The sequence below is a fragment of the Bison bison genome, unplaced genomic scaffold (assembly GCF_000754665.1).
Source record: "Bison bison bison isolate TAMUID 2011002044 unplaced genomic scaffold, Bison_UMD1.0 scf7180017863978, whole genome shotgun sequence".
Lineage (NCBI taxonomy): Eukaryota > Metazoa > Chordata > Mammalia > Artiodactyla > Bovidae > Bison > Bison bison.
Genome location: NW_011494550.1, coordinates 226,748 through 236,862, shown reverse-complemented (window position 1 = coordinate 236,862; position 10,115 = coordinate 226,748). Strand labels below are relative to the sequence as shown.

General features: G+C 42.6%; 1 pseudogene; it reads left to right on the top strand.

The window, feature by feature from the left end:
- The window catches only part of LOC104984322, a 15,395-nt pseudogene extending 5,280 nt beyond the window's left edge, over positions 1-10,115 (top strand).

Sequence of the window (10,115 nt, the reverse complement as noted above, 5' to 3'; positions counted from 1 at the left end):
CAGTGCCGGAGTCCAACTCCAGCAACCAGGGATTCAACCTGAAGAGGTGAACAGTGTCGGCGATGAGGCAGCCTCTCAGTTTTCTTTTGGGCTGCCTCTTTATTACAAGTTTAAGATTCTCTTTTATACTTTTACAAAAACATTAGGCCAGAGGTTTGACATTTTCAGTTCCCCCTCTCCCAGATTTATTATCTCCATAAATCATTGTTGCTCTTCAAACAGAGTTCCTGTTTCAGTGATTCTCTGGGAATCAGTCTTATCATCTATTATCTACCTCCTCTAATGTGTCCTAATGTTAACTTGTGATTACATGGTAACTCATGCTACATTCCTTAGTTTACTACTTATCTTTCTAAATCCTGTTTGCCCCTAACATCCTGAGCTCACTATCTCTTAAAAAGTCTTCTAGCTATAGTATCTCTAAAAATTCCTAACTTCTATAAGCTATAGTAAAATATGCTAACTTTACAACATTCCTTAAATCTTTAACTTCTATTTTAATTATTTCTAAGCCCTAAATTCAGTAAACTCCTTTGCCATAAACACTCTCCTCACAAATAGGCTTCAGATAGCAATCCCTCCCATGGCCTCAAGCTACGGCCTATGTTCTCATACTGAAACACTCTTTTGTAAAAGTCCTTGAACAAATGTCAATGATTAACTTTATGAATTATTTTCTGAGCACAGCTGCAGAAGGCTTTGTGCCTTCTCATGCTTCTCTCAAGAAAAATAAGCACCTTAATATTCCTTTTCAGTCAACTCAGCCGAGGAGAGGAAAAGACAAGTCAGAATTACAAGGCCTAACTCCTTAATCCCGGGTCTGTGCCTGCGGAATGAGGAGAGGGGGCTGGGGGCCATGCCTCCATTTTGTCAATAATGCCTAACACGGCTCTCGACACTACAGGTATTCCAGTGTCTTTAAGTGAAACATTTTAAAGCCTATGTGAAGATATCTAAGTACGGATTGGGTTGTCTTGAAGGCACCATCTTCCATTTCTCATATTCTGCACTTTTTTCTAAATTCATTTATCATCTGCCTTTTCCCCTTCACTGTATGTCCCATCAAGGCAGATATCATGTTTGTTCTGGTCACTGGTAGTCTTCCCAATTATGGGCTCAGATATTTCACACACACATCTGTCGAATGCATAGTGGTTGGAGCTTGACGTTCTCTGAGCTGAAGATAAGTGCTAGCTCAAGGCTGGTCATGCTTACAAACCAACTAGCTAGTGTAGCTGTTCTGATTCCTCCAAGTTATCAAAGAGTAGATCAAACATGGTTCCCTTCCTCTAATGACTGGCAAGCATTTGTCTCAGAAATAGGATGTCTCTTCAGCAAGATGCTGATGAAGAAATGAAAGAGCACTTCAACTCAACTTACCCTTCTATTCCTTGGCTGGAAATTTCTCTTAGAAACAAGTATGGCACGCCTTCTGTGTGCTAGAGAGGAAAGATGACTGAAATCCGATTCTACTAAGAGCTTTTAGATAAGAGAGGGAAACAGATCAGAGCACAAGTCATTCAGCTGCTGGGAGATAAATGCAGTTAAGATGTGACAGACTCCTGGGAGGGTTACTGTCCCTTTCCATTTCCTGAAAACTTTTGAGGTAAAAAGACTGAAAAAGGAAACCATCTACAATTGCTGTTTAGTCACTAAGTCATGTCTGGCTTTTTTGCAACCCCATGGACTGTAGCCTGCAAAGTCTCTGTCCATGGAATTTCCCAGGCAAGAATACTGGAGTGTGTTGTCATTTCCTTCTCCAGGGGATCTTTCCAACCCAGGGATTGAACTCATTTCTCCTGCATTGGCAGATGGGTTCTTTACAACTGAGCCACCAGGGAAGCCCCCACCTACAATTAAACAGCCACAAACACTAGAGTGTCCACTAGATTTCATGTGTGTGTGCTAAGTCACTTCAGTCATATCTGACACTGTGCAACCTTATGGACTGTAGCCCACCAGGCTCCTCTGTCCATGAGATGCTCCAGGCAAGAATACTAGAGTGGGTTGCCATGCCCTCCTCCAGGGTATCTGCCTAAACCAGGGATCGAACTTGCCTCTCTCATGTCTCCTGCATTGACAGGTGGGTTCTTTACCACTAGCGCCACCCACATTTGGTATCAAATTAAAAAGAAGGAAAACTTCTTTTACACACACTGAAGCTGTGAGCAGCAGCCTGGCACTCAGCAGGGAATGGATAAATGTTTAGGAGAATGAAACAACATGAACTAATAATCACTGATTATTGCCCATGTTAAACCCAGTGGAGGAATCCAGAAACGCACATGTTCTGCCTGTGAGAAAAGCTTTGCAAAGCTGTGAGGCTGTAGCTTAAAGAGACTTTGGTTATTTGTTATTGTTTCTCCAGTGACCACACAGTGCTCTGCACATAGTCAGTGCCTCCTTAGCTGACTATATTCAGATTTTCCTGGTGGCTCGCTGGTGAAAAATCTGCTTTCAATGCAGGAGACCTGGGTTCAGTCCCTGAGCCTGGCAGATCCCCTGAGAATGGAATGGCTACCCACTCCAGTATTCTTGCCTGGAGAATACCATGGACGGAAGGGTCTGGTGTGCTACTGTCCATGGGGTCGCAAAGAGTTGGACACAACTGAGTGACTTACGTCACTGTATTACAGACATATCTGAATTGATGCTCAAGGCAGTCCCAGGATGAGCAAAAAAGTTGAGCTGGGGGCAGGACCTACCACGACTTGCATGGAAACACCCTCTTTCTTTTTTTAACTAAAAAATATTATTTTTAATTGGAAGATGTGAATCAACCATAAATATACATATATCCTCTCCCTCTTGAACTTCTCTCTCACCTCCCAACCCAACCCACCCCTTAGGTAGTTACAGAGCACCAGGATGAGATCCTTGTGTCATACACCCACTTCCTTCTAGCTATCTATTTTACACATGGTAATGTATATGTTTCAAACTATGTTTTTTTTTTCCAGTTCAGTTCAGTTTAGTTGCTCAGTTGTGTCCAACTCTTTGGGACCCCATGAACCGCAGCATGCCAGGCCTCCCTGTCCATCACCAACTCCCGGAATTTACCCAAACTCATGTCCCTTGAGTCTGTGATGCCATCCAACCATCTCATCCTCTGTCGTCCCCTTCTCCTTCTGCCTTCAATCTTTCCCAACATCAGGGTCTTTTCAAATAAGTCAGCTCTTCACAGCAGGTGGCCAAAGTACTGGAATTTCAGCTTCAGCATCAGTCCTACCAATGAACACCCAGGACTGATCTCCTTTAGGATGGACTGGTTGGATCTCCTTACAGACCAAGGGACTCTCAAGAGTCTTCTCTAACACCACAGTTCAAAAGCATCAATTTTTCGGTGCTCAGCTTTCTTTATGGTCCAACTCTCACATCCATACATGACTACTGGAAAAACCATAGCCTTGACTAGTAGGACCTTTGTTGACAAAAGTAATGTCTCTGCTTTTTAATATGCTGTCTATGTTGGTCATAACTTTCCTTCCAAGGAATAAGTGTTTTTTTAATTTCATGGCTGCAATCACCATCTGCAGTGATTTTGGAGCCCCCCAAAATAAAGTCAGCCACTGTTTCCCATCTATTTGCCATGAAGTGATGGGACCCGATGCCATGATCTTAGTTTTCTGAATGTTGAGCTTGAAGCCAACTTTTTCACTCTCCTCTTTCACCTTCATCAAGAGGCTCTTTAGTTCTTCTTCACTTTCTGCCATAAGGGTGGTGTCATCTGCATATCTGAGGTTATTGATATTTCTCCTGACAATCTTGATTTCAGCTTGTGCTTCCTCCAGCCCAATGTTTCTCATGATGTATTCTGCATATAAGTTAAATAAGCAGGGTGACAATATACAGCCTTGACATACTCCTTTTCCCATTTGGAACCAGTCTGTTGTTCATGTCCAGTTCTAACTCAGATAACCATTATATCTACTACTGTGGGCAGGAATCCCTCAGAAGAAATGGAGTAGCCATCATAGTCAACAAAAGAGTCCGAAATCCAGTACCTGGATGCAACTTCAAAAAAGATAGAATGATCTCTGTTCATTTCCAAGGCAAACCATTCAATATCATGGTAATCTAAGTCTGTGCCCTGACCAGTAATGCTGAAGAAGGTGAAGCTGAACAGTTCTATGAAGACCTTCAAGAACTTTTAGAACTAACACCCCCAAAAGATGTCCTTTTCATTATAGGGGACTGGAATGCAAAAGTAGAAAGTCAAGAAACACCTGGAGTAACAGGCAAATTTGGCCATGGAGTACAGAATGAAGTAGGGCAACCAGCTAGTAGGGTTCTGCCAAGAGAATGTACTGGTTATAGCAAACACCCTCTTCCAACAACACAAGAGAAGACTCTACACATGGACATCACCAGATGGCCATGGTCATCACCAGATGGCCAAACTGAAATCAGATTGATTATATTCTTTGCAGCCAAGGATGGAGAAGCTCTATACAGTCAGCAAAAACAAGACGGGGAGCTGACTGTGGCTCAGATCATGAACCCATATTGCCAAATTCAGACTGAAATTGAAGGAAGTGGGGAAAACCACTAGACCTATCAAATCCCTTATGATTATACAGTGGAAGTGAGAAATAGATTTAAGGGACTAGATCTGATAGACAGAGTGCCTGATGATCTATGGATGGAGGTTCATGACATTGTATAGGAGACAAGGATCAAGACCATCCCCCCCAAAAACGAAATGCAAAAAAGCAAAATGGCTATCTGAGGAGGCCTTACAAATAGCTGTGAAAAGAAGAGAAGCAAAAAACAGAGGAGAAAAGGAAAGATATACCCATTTGAATGCAGAGTTCCCAAGAATGGCAAGGAGAGATAAGAAAGCCTTCCTCAGTGATCAATGCAAAGAAATAGAGGAAAACAATAGAATGAAATGGGAAAGTCTAGAGATCTCTTCAAGAAAATTAGAGATAGCAAGGGAACATTTCACACAAAGATAGGCTCAATAAAGGACAGAAATTGTATGGACCTAACAGAAGCAGAAGATATTAAGAAGTGGCAAGAATACACAGAAATGTACAAAAAAGATCTTCATGACTCAGATAATCATGATGGTGTGATCCCTCGCCTAGAGCCAGACATCCTGGAATGTGAAGTCAAGTGGGCCTTAGGAAGCATCACTACGAACTAAGCTAAGGGAGGTGATGGAATTCCAGTTGAACTATTTCAAATCCTAAAAGATGATGGTGTGAAAGTGCTGCACTCAATATGCCAGCAAATTTGGAAAACTCAGCAATGGCCACAGGACTGGAAAAGGTCTGTTTTCATTCCAATCCCAAAGAAAGGCAATGCCAAAGAATGCTCAAACTACCACACAATTGCACTCATCTCACATGCTAGTAAAGTAATGCTTAAAGTTCTCCAAGCCAGGCTTCAGCAGTACATGAACTGTGAACTTCCAGATGTTCAAGCTGAGTTTAGAAAAGGCAGAGGAACCAGAGATCAAATTGCCAACATCCATTGGATCATCAAAAAAGCAAGAGAGTTCCAGAAAAAAGCATCTATTTCTGCTTTATTTTTTCCAGTAGTCATGTACAGATGTGAGAGTTGGACCATAAAGAAGGCTGAGTGCTGGAGAATTGATGTTTTTAAACTGTGGTGCTGAAGAAGATTCTTGAGAGTCCCTTGGACAGCAAAGAGAGTAAACCAATCAATTCTAAAGGAAATCAACCCTGGACATTCATTGAAAGAACTGTTGCTGAAACTGAAGCTCCAATACTTTGACCACCTGATGCGAAGAGCCAACTCATTAGAAAAGACCCTGATGCTGGGGAAAGACTGAAGGAAAAAGGAGAAAGGGATGGCAGAGGATGAGATGCTTAGATAGCATCACTGACTTGATGGACATGAGTTTGAATAAACTCTGGGAGATAGTGAAAGACAGGGAAACCTGCTGTGCTGCAGTCCATGGGGTGGGTCATAAGGAGTTGGACACGACTGAGCAATTGAACAACAAAAATGTATATGTTTCAGTGCTTCTCTCTCAATTCATCCCACGCTCTCCTTTCCTGCTGTGAGACACAACCCTCTTGACTCATCCTGTTGTTGGGTTTGCCTGGGAAGATGCCCAGCAAGAGGGGACACTTATTTAAAAAATATTTATTTGCTCTAGGATATGTCAAGAGATCTTATGATGCAACAAGAAGACCTAAAATCCAACTTCAAAAGTGGGCAAAGACTTAAATTAACATTTCTCCACAGGAGGTATATTAATGGCCTAGAAGTGCATGAAGAGATGCTCAGCATCGTTAATCACTAGGGAACTGCAAATCAAAATCACAATGACACACCACTTCACATACATCAAGATGGCTATAAAAAAAAAAAAAAAAAAAAGAGGAGGGGAGCAGAAAGAGAACAAATGTTTGTGAGGATTAGAGAGATATTCTCCTTGTACATAGCTCATAGGAATGTCAAACTGTTTAGTGATGTGGTTTGGTGGGTCCCCCAAAACTTAAGCATAGAGTTAGCATAAGACCCAGTAACCATTTTTAGATTATACTTCCAAAGACTGAAATCAGAGACTCAAACAAATATATATACATGCATGTTCACAGCAGCACTATTTTTAATAGCCAAAAGGCAACATTTAGAAACAACCCACATAGATGAATGTTCAACAAGTCAAACTCCACCTATCAATTGCCCTCCCCAAAGGGTTGTGGCAATTTACACTCCCTCTAGCAGTACATGAGCCACGCTCACTTCCTCATATACTTGCCAACACTGAATGTTGTCCATACTGTGCATTTCTCCAGGCCAAAAGTTATATTTTGTTGTTTTTGTTGTAAATTCCTAAATCATGATGGAAGCTGAACATCTTTCTTTTTGTACTGAGGTGAAATTCATAAAACATAATTGCTTTTCTCATTGGGCTTTTGTAAAAATCATAGGATGTCCAATCACATAAAAAATAATACATTGCAGCCATTTTTAGGAATAACATTTTAAAAACATTTTAAATTCCATTTAAAATTACTCTCTGATTCTTTTGTTGTTATTTATTTGTTTTTGGCTGTATTGGATCTTTGTTGCTGCATGAGCTTCTCATTGTGGTGGCTTCTCTTGTGAGCACAGGCTTCAGTAGTCGGGACGCATGGGCTTAATTGCTCTGTGGCATATGGGATCTTCCTGGACTAGGGGTAGAACCCATGTCTCCTGCACTGGCAGGCAGATTTTTTACCACTGAGCATTCATATTCATTTAAATATGAATAACATATTTAAGAGCTCCTTCATGGGAAATATTGAGTACCACGCTATCCCTCTGTTAACCAAGAAAGACAGGTCTGAAGAAAGGCAATGCTTTTTGGGATAAAAACTTTTTTCCACAGGGTGCTAGATTCAAGAGCACCACTAAGGAAGATAAGCTGATTGTATTTGATCTAACAAGGTTCTTGGGGGATCATGCTCAGAGGACAAAGAGCCAGTTATAAACCTGTTGGTGTGGTTCTGCTGAGTGCTCCCTGAGAAAGCATGCTCTTCCTTCACAGCTGCAAGACAAAGTTGAGGCTGCAGCAGCCCCAAATTCCTGGAAACACGACACCTGGGGGCTGAGAGGTCCTGGAATCCAACAGAGGTACAGTAGTCATTAGGGCTTTCCAGGTGGTACTAGTGGTAAAGAACCCATCTGCCAAATCAGGAGACATAAGAGACATGGGTTTGATTCCTGGGTTGGGAAGACCCCCTTGAAGAGGACATGGCAACGCACTCTAGTATTCTTGCCTGGAGAATGCCATGGACAGAGGAGCCTGGTGGGCTACAATCCATGGGGTTGCAAAGAGTCAGACATTACTGAAGCGACTTAGCACGTAGAGTAGTCATTGATGGTAAGTGAATCCAGAAGACGAGCTGCAGCATGGCTGGTTTCAGGGAAGGACTCCCCATCTGAAACTTCCCTTCAGAAGCTGGGAGGATTCTGATCGGTTTCATCCACAAGGATTTAGGGTGCTTGTCATCACAGCCGCATGGGTGGGTAGTGTTATTGTGATGCAGAAGTTAGGTTTGGAGCCTCAGCTCCCTGCTCATGGTGTTGTTGAGGATTAAATAGAATGATGGGCTTCCCTGATGGCTTAGACAGTAAAGAATCTGCCTGCAATGCAGGAGACACAGGCTGATCCTGTGTCTCCAGGGAAGATTCCCTGGAGAAGGAAATGACAACCCACTCCAGTGTTCTTGCCTGGAGAATTCTTTGGACAGAGGAGACTGGTGGGTTACAGTCCATGGGATCGTAAAGAATTGGAGATGACTTAGCAACTGAGACGACACATGTGACAAGCAGCTAGTTCCAAGTGGAGTGCCTGGAATAAATGTCAACTCTCTTGCTCAAGGTTAGTCTATTTGTGCAGGTGCTTTAGAGAAGAGACACTTCAGGTGTGTCTAACCTAAATCAGTAACCTTTAACTGAGAACAATTTCTACCCCTCCAAAGAGTCCTTGCTCTCAACCACTGAAAGATGTTAACTCTCAGAAAAATACATAAGGTTCAGCATTTTACATGCTAACTAATCACATTTTCACAACAGCTCTATGGAGCAGGTACTATTATTATCCTCATTTTACAGGTGAGAAAACTAAGGCACAGAGAGGTTAAGTAACTTGCCTAATATCACACAGCTAGTAAATGGTAGAACTGAACTTTAAACCCAGTCTGTCTGGCTTCAGGGTTGATCCTGAATCACTTTTTATTACTTATTTTTATTTATAAAGTCAAATCCTTGAAATATTTAGACTATTTATTTTGCTTTTATTTCTTATCTGTCTATCCTTATTGAAGAATAACTGGCAGATAAAAAATGTGTTTAATAAGGTATACAGCTTGATATTTTAATGTATGTATACACTGTGGAATAATAGTGACATTCAAGCTAATTAACACATCGCTGTTTTGATTGCATCACTGTGAGTTCCCACTAATAAAATAGTTTACATGTTGTGTATGGATTTAAACTTCTAATACATATTCTTCTCATTTAATCCTTATAGTGATCCTAAGAGGTTAGAATTATCAATCCCATGTAACAGATGAGGAAACAGAGGCTCAGAGAGGTTAAGTGAGAAGCATCTTGAAAGATGAGTGTGAAAAGGCAATGAGGTCATCTGTTTTCACTCCAGGAGCCCATGTACTGTTGACGCCCTGTTTCTGGCTTTAGCTCTGCCTGGACATGGACAATCAGACCCAAGTCTCTGAATTCATCCTCCTTGGCCTCCCCCAGAAGCCCCTGCAGAGGCAGGTGCTCTTCAGCCTGTCCTGCATTCTGTATTTGAGTGGGTGCCTGGGGAATCTTCTCACCATCCTGGCCATCATCTTGGACCCTCACCTCCACAGCCCCATGTATTTCTTCCTCAGCAACTTGTCTCTCCTTGACATCTGCTTTACCTCCACCACCATCCCCAAGATGCTGGTGAACCATCTGTGTGGGCTCACCACCATCTCCTTCTCAGCTTGCCTGGCCCAGATGTATTTTTTCATCACCTTTGGGGCAGCTGACAGCATGCTTCTCTCAGCCATGGCTTATGACCACTACCTGGCCATCTGCAGCCCACTGCACTACATGACAATCATGAGTGTCTTTCGGTGTACTTTGCTGGTCATGATACCCTGGATCTCAGCCAACCTCATCTCCATGGTCCATGCTATCCTGATGTCCTGCTTGTCCTTTTGCACCAATAGGATCCCACACTTCTTCTGTGACCTCAATGCTTTGATCAAGCTCTCCTGCTCTGACACCCAAGTCAATGAGATGCTGGTGTTGGTCCTTGGGGGCTCAGTGATTCTCATCCCTATTGTGTGCATCATGGCCTCTTACTCATCTATTACTGTGGCTGTGTGGAAGGTGCTCTCAGTCCAGGGGAAATGAAAGCGTTCTCCACGTATGGCTCTCACCTTTGTGTTGTCTGTCTCTTCTATGGGACTATCACTGGGGTCTACTTCAACCCTGCATCCACACACACCACCCAGAGGGACATGGCAGCCACAGTGATGTACACCATGGTCACCCCCATGCTGAACCCCTTCATCTACAGCCTGAGGAACTGAGATCTGAAGGGGGCCCTCAGGAAACTTTTCATTGGGAACCCCTTTGCTAAGCCTTTATGA